Here is a 7410-nt window from a genome sequence, read left to right as displayed (position 1 = left end):
CAGACTTGAGCCAGATGGGTACAGTATTATGATATTACTTACAAATACCCGTATGTCGTAACAACAGAAATAAATATATCACCCCCCCCCCACCCTTTCTTTCCCCCTTCCCATTCAAAGCCACTGCTCACTTTCATGTATCTAGTACAAAAGAGTCGGCGTCTTTCAACTTTCTAAACTAAAAAACAACAACAGGACAAAAAATCATGTTAATTGCTATTTTGGAACCATTCCCACTTGCAGCATTGTTAGACATCCTTAACGGGTCAGTATTGTACGGGTGTTTCTTTTGTCTGACGTAGTTGAGTCCTTTCTGGGAATTCGCTTAAAAATCTGTCAGGAATTCGATTAAAAGTCTGTCAGGAATTCGATTAAAAACCTATCAGACGCTCTCAAAAATTACTCCGATATAGCGGATGAATTACTGTCTAGTTTTTCACAGCTAGTGCAAATGCGAAACATAGAAAGATTTGGTTGTTGTGTTGAGCTGTAGAGACTTTCTATTGGGAGTCCGCAATGTACTGTATGGGGATTGGATAAAAAGAAAGGGACGTCCATCAAGAGAGAGAGAGAGAGAGAGAGAGAGAGAGAGAGAGAAGGAGAGGGAGAGGAGTGATAGAGAGAGAGAGAGAGAGAGGAAAGAGAGAGATTGTGTGTTTGTGTGTGTGTGTGTGTGTGTGTGTGTGTGTGTGTGTGTGTGTGAGAGAGAGAGAGAGAGTGTGCGTGTGTGTAGATCTTTGTGTTTAGGTCTCAGGAGCGTTTTTTTTTTTAAGGGGAAATATATTCTACAAGACATGAACATAGACCTGAAGAGGTTTATCAGATTATTATTTGCAAAGAAAAGAAACACTGTTTATTTAAGGTCATGAAAAGCAAAAGGCAAGGTGTGAAACGTGTGTTATTGAACTGGCTATGCCTTGAAAATAACCTATTTTGACTTGAAGGGCAATGAACTTTGATACTCTGGGACGATCTCTCTCTCTCTCTCTCTCTCTCTCTCTCTCTCTCTCTCTCTCTCTCTCTTTCTATCTCTCTCCCTCTCCCCTCTCCCTACTCCTGCATATTTCACCGGTCAGGCCACTAATCGAATGACCAAGCCGGTAGACATGAGCAGAACGGCTCCCTTGAGAAACTGAGGAACTGAACCCCCTCAAAGTCCCCGCCAACCTAGCCAAAAGTCTCTTTACAGGGTATTTCTTGAGCGAGGTTTTGTACCTCTGTCCATGTTTCCGCGCCAGCTTGATAGTATCATCAATTGGAACAACTTTGATTCATCATTATCAAGTGCCATCATGGTTCTCCTTTCATTCATTCCTTTGCATTGATGCTCTTTAAAAAGCTATATTATCCTGATCTATCTGCGTCACCCATATATTTAGGATATCCAAGTAGGTTGCTCTGGGTCTAATCCTGCTTCGTTTACAACGCTTAATACCTAGGCTTATTACTATGTCGTGATATGGAAAGATATGCAATAGTAACAGTGATACTTTCTTTCTTTCATTTGCGTTGAAGACGATGCATAATCACGAATAGTCATATAACATTACTATAGGAAACAACATTTCGAGTTGAACGTCTACATTATTAGAAACCGCAGGTGCCGTCTCTTGCGATGCTTCTTCGCTTTACTAGACCGGTGCTGACATCTGCTATTTACATCTCTGCAGCTGATGAGAAATGCAAGGTATTGCCGATGCAGATTCCAAACAAGTGCACGAACTCAAAACATCCAGCAATAAAACAAAATTTAAAGGGTAAGTACACGTATTCATATACAATTGTGGATATTCTCCGACGGAAAGCTCACGTAACTTCATAGTGACTGCCATGGCCATCTAATTATTTTTTTTAAGTCAAAGGTATAAACTTTAGAAAACGAACATTTCAAGGACCCAAAAGAACATAACTAAACAGACACCCCGCCCCCGTATTATTAAAAACAAAGGCGGGGGAGAGGGGATGGAGTTTTTGCCTCTGCAGAAATCCATACAATATTCCAATTTTTCAGATGGTCTTGGCTCTGCCCTGACGTCACAGGCAGCTACACTGGCGTGGGCTGAGTACCCACTCAACAACTACCCTGTGAAAACGGTTTTCCGTCTGAGGCAGTGGGAGAGGGATCTATACGTCAGCCCGGTGGCCACTGCCACAGATGAATACAGCGACAACAACCGACTCACCACCCCTCGAGCTGACTGACACACAGACGTGGGTAAAAGGACAAATTGATCAAAAGAAAGTTTATGTTTTTAAAAATGAATAAAAGAAAGAAAAAGAAATGCAACAACCACAACAGAAAAACTCAAGACTCTGAAGAAAATCCCGTACCATTGTTTTATGTGATCCATGTTGGTTTTTGTGATCCGAAAACCCTTTACAATTTTTGCTATAGTGCCGATATGATTAACACCATTGTATTTGGTTGGGCAAAACCCCCACAGTTTATTTATTATGTTTTCTTTTTACAGACAACACAACACAAACATCCAAACTTCATCTGTCTCAATTCTTAATCTGTGTGGCTATCCATCTGACCTTCCCCCTACCCCGGAGAGGGAAAGGGGGGGGGGGAGATGAGAGAGAGAGAGAGAGAGAGAGAGAGAGAGAGAGAGAGAGAGAGAGAGAGAGAGAGAAGGGGGGAGGGGAGAGGGGTGGCATCAAGTTAAAAACATAAAACGTTACGAGAGAGTTCATCCCTAAATCCGCCAATGAGAACCTGTGCCAACTTGCCGGCTATAGCGTACAAAACAAGGGTCATGACCTGGAATCATCGTGTCCTGTGCTCTGTCATAGCGTTAAAAGTACCACAAAAACAAGATTCCTGATAGCAATCGAAATCCGTACCTTAGTGGTGATTTTCCAGACTGGAAACAAAATCATTATTTAAAAAAAGAGAAAATTAAAGTTGCTCAACGAGATCAACCGGACATTTTTTTTTCACGTCTCGCCCTGCCTTTTAGAAGAGACATTTTAACAAAGAATGGTAGATGAATCTTCTTGTAAAGAAGCCCATTCAAGACTCGACACTTGGTGTATATTAGGTCATGGAGAAATGTAGTGGTTTTCTCGCTGACACGCAGTTTAAACTTCCTTTGTCCCTAATAATGGCATTTAATGCGTCAACAACTGTTTGATCTCTTTAGCATTTCAAAATCCCTTTTCTATCCCCTAATTATCTCTATAAAAACAGAAAGAAAAACCGAAAACAACCGTTAAAGCAAACCTGATTCGTTCAGGTCAAAGACAAGCCAACAAACACAACTAAACCTCAAATATAGGGCGAAAGAATAAACCACAGACAGACAAAAACAAAGGAGTGATAGCAGTACAGAAGATTGGACCAACCAACTACCCACCCGTCGTATGACTCATCATAGTCTTGGTCCCGTTAATATGTTTCGTATTCACATGCAAATACCACACTGAAGGCGTTAAGAAAGAGAAGGGTGTTCATAAGATCACTAGTTCCAGAAAAATCAATATTGTACAATCATGTTTCTGTAACTTCCGGCCTCTGCCTATCTTTATTTTCGTCCTCTGAAATTTCATTCAGCAGTTTGGCATTTGTGAATCAATGACAGTTTGTTTCCCTGTGACTCTTCTCGATTCTTCCCCGTTGCTAACAGCGTTAGGTTTTTTCCCCCCAATTGTATATCCGAGAAGCGCATCACCATGTTTGAGTCCGTTGTATACTTGAAAGAACACGATTTTGTTTTGTGTTGTATTTGCTAGCATTTAACGACCTACTAGAAACACAAAACTCAACAGTAAAGATTTATTTTTCAAAAGTGAGAAACCTTTATCAAATATTATTTTCAAAGTAGATAGAAAGAACATGGATGAAGAAAGGAAGAAATAAAAGAGTTCAGAGACAATAAAATCTTCATCTTTGTCTCTATTTCGTTCTTATTAGGCGAGATTTTGTATTTCTGAATAAACAAATAAATAAATACGTTCTTTTAAAAAAATGCCATTGGGATTTATGGGGTGACTTCATTTGTAACAAATGAGACTTCTGAAAGAATTCTGTAGCAGGTTTCCATAGCGATCTGGGGAGACTTTCTATGTCTTTGAACGGAATGAACTTGCGGCTTTGGTGATGCTTATTTCCATAACTCTAAATAATATGAATTCTGCACAGGTTATGTCTTTGCACTATAGCCTCGATTTTTATTTGTCGAAATGCTGTACTTCTAAGTGAACTAATATATATCTATCTATCTATCTATCTATCTATCTATCAATCTATCTATCTATCTATCTATCTATCTATCTATCTATCTATCTATCTATCTATCTTTCTGTCCATATGTCTGTCCATCTATCTATCTAGCAATCATGTTAGAAAAGCTTTAAACGCATACCCAACAAAAACTACAAACACGCGAAAAACACAAACACGCATACACATCTACACACAGTAGAACAGCCTTTTTAGTTCTCCCCATCCTCCCTTCTCGTGAATAATGCATGGCCAGTCATATCCGTAGTAGCAGGCTAAGGAAAAACGTAAACATGGAAAATGTATGGAAATCGATCTCGGAGAAGTTCTCGAGTGTACCAACAGCCTGAAAATTATTACCATTATAAAGGTGGCGTTTGCAATGAAAGCTCCACCCGTGGCAAGAAAATAACACCCCCGCTAAGCGCAAAGTGGCGAATACGTGAAAGTATATGTTTTGGAGTGAGAGTAATACTTTAAAATATTGAACTGTTCACTGTTCACAATTGAACTTGACGCTTCAAAACATTAACGTTGAACCTACGTTAGATGTGTGCCCATCCAGCTCCATTTTCTGGAAGCAATATATCAAATGAAGGTCAGGTGGAATTTTTAAAAAAAAAATTTAAAAAATAACAACTAAAAACCCTCGACATTCCTCAGTAGTGTGGGAAACGCCTTTCAGGCGACCTCCGTATGTCCATGTGGGCGTTTGCAAAAAACAATACAAAACCAAAGCCAACCAGTCTTTTCGAACACCTCCCTACCCCTCCCCCCCCCCCCCCTCCTTTCCAGCCCCAGGGGCCCCTCCAACACCCATGTAAGTATATCGACATTGGTGCCTAATCGCCTTCATTCCTCTAATCCCCATCACCCCCCCCCCCCCCCCCACCCATCCTAGCGATCTGCGAGCAGGCCACATAAGGCTTATCGCTTCAGCAGCCTCAGAAAAATAGCAGGGAAAATCGAAGGTTTACGTCGGAATCAAAGCGAAAGAGATTTGTTCTGGCCCCTGGCTGCCCTCCGGGTTATGGCCTAATTCTTCTCAAATGATGCTCTTCTTCCATCCAACACGGAACCCGAAACGCGGGGGAAATACAAGAACACTGAATCAACGAGTGAAAAAGAAAAGGACAAAAATGGTGGATGTGTGTGGATGGGGGGGGGGGGACTACATACAATCTATATATCTGAGGTGTGAAAGGAAAAATGGATGGGGCCTTGGAAATGGGAAGGGGGGGGGAGGTAACATTCAATCTATATGTTTGATGAGAAAAACGAGAAATGGAAAGAGGTATGAGAATGGAAAAAGCAAAATAATTCATTCCGTTTCTCTGGTGCTCTCATTTGCTGTATTTGAGTATAAATTCTGGATGTCTTAGTACATAAATTATACGTGGCAATCGATGTTTTTGTGATATTTGTTCCCAGCCTCTGAAAAAAAAATGTGCAAAATTGTATAGGTTTAATGCCCTTGCACCACTATAAGGCTATGTAAGAGGTGGGACCTCCGAATTTAACATCCGTCTCCGACATGACCGAGCCAGATGAGAAAATGCGAGCCAAAAGTCTTTCCGAAGGATACAACGTCGGATCGAGCTGAGCCTCGAACCCCCGAACCCATAATCTCACGATTACGAGTCCGGTATCCGAACTTTTCGACTAACAACGCCATCGGGGAATGGTTAGACGCCTTGCTTTACAAACAGTAGGGGCAGAGTAGGCTGCTGCTTTGCTGACATAGACTTGAGTTCGATTCTAAAGTTGGAGATAAATATCTAATCAAGAATCAGTGTATTTCCGCTGGAATGTCGTATCCCTCAAAGCACCGCTTAAGCCTGATGAAAATTCGAAGTAGCCCGCAACCTAAATAATCAATGACTGCGTTGGTTCTGCAAAAAGCATTTACGGTCATTGGTGGGTATCTGTCCGAGTTGATACCATGCATCACAGTGTAACGAACCACAAAAGACGTATATTTTATGTTCCAAGACTGTGCGCTCTCACATGATTCCAGTTCCATGAAGCGCACCATTTGACTCTATTTAGAACCAAATAAGGGGGAAGATTGCACGAGCATTCGACTATAGCGAGGCTGGTATTTTGCCCCTCATCTGCGCGTCCATGGTTTGCATGAGCGCAACGAGATTTGTATAGAGAGCAAAGAGCACCGGCTGTACTGTAATTCAAGGCTATGCGAACTCCGAGAAAGGTTGGGGAAACTCATCTTGTAGAAGACAAAGATCCTTTTATTTAAAAAAGAACCTATCTGGTTCTGCCTCGCTGAGTGAATTATTAAACAGAATGTTACAGCTGTTCGAGTACATGTCTTTTTCTTTTAGGGCAAAAAGTAAATAATACAGTGTGTATCCATCCTTGAGGTAAATACTTTTATCCCACAACAATGATCAAGCTCCACCCAACATTTACAGTGAAAGTTAGCTCTGTATTACATTTTATTATATAAAAACAGATTTAAGCATTTTTGTACAATTAATATTCCTTTAAGAAACAATCACTACGTCGTAGTGATTTATGGCTAAAAGATCGCAGTAAGTCCATGGGTGTTTTTTCGGCAATTTCTCGAGAGGAATACATTGCTGGTATTTGTCAGAAAAGTGTCACGTTTTGTTGGGGTTTTTTATTTTGATAATACTGGTATTCTTTATCTCTGATATTTTCACGACCGTTGAATTTACTACTTCTTGTGAAAAAGACATACAGACAGACTGACAGACAGACAGATAGACCGAAAGAGAGGGAGAGAGAGAGAGAGAGAAAGAGAGAGAGAGAGAGAGAGAGAGAGCGAGAGAGAGAGAGGGAGAGAGAGAGAGAAAGGGAGAGAGAAAGAGAGTAAAAAGACTCTTCCAATAACAAGTTTTCATCCCTCTTCATTTACTATTCATAATAATCCGGATACAAGCATCACAGGCAACACACACACACAAATAAACCCGAGTGAAAAATAAAAACCAAGCCCAAAAACAAGAAGAAAAACAAAAAACAAAAAAACAACTGATAAAACGTGCTTGAACCGATTGAAGCCTAATCCCTCTGGGGTCACGGGGTATGGCGGTAGAGGGCGCCCCTTTCCCTGACTGCATGGCCCAGCGAGGGACTAAATCCCCCTGCCCATCTGTGCCTCTCCCATTGCGAGGCTAAAGCTTGCTTTAGATTTCGGGCAC

At 41.1% G+C, this 7410-nt stretch overlaps 1 protein-coding gene across 1 annotated transcript in view; it reads right to left on the bottom strand.

Annotated features, from left to right (window-relative positions):
• Positions 1-7410, bottom strand: part of LOC101851793 — a gene marked incomplete at its 5' end in the record, with an annotated part of 227333 nt that overhangs the window by 136613 nt on the left and 83310 nt on the right.

Source organism: Aplysia californica, unplaced genomic scaffold, assembly GCF_000002075.1.
Source record: "Aplysia californica isolate F4 #8 unplaced genomic scaffold, AplCal3.0 scaffold00063, whole genome shotgun sequence".
Lineage (NCBI taxonomy): Eukaryota > Metazoa > Mollusca > Gastropoda > Aplysiida > Aplysiidae > Aplysia > Aplysia californica.
Note: the sequence above shows the minus strand (reverse complement) of the source record. Positions and strands in the feature narration are given on the sequence as shown.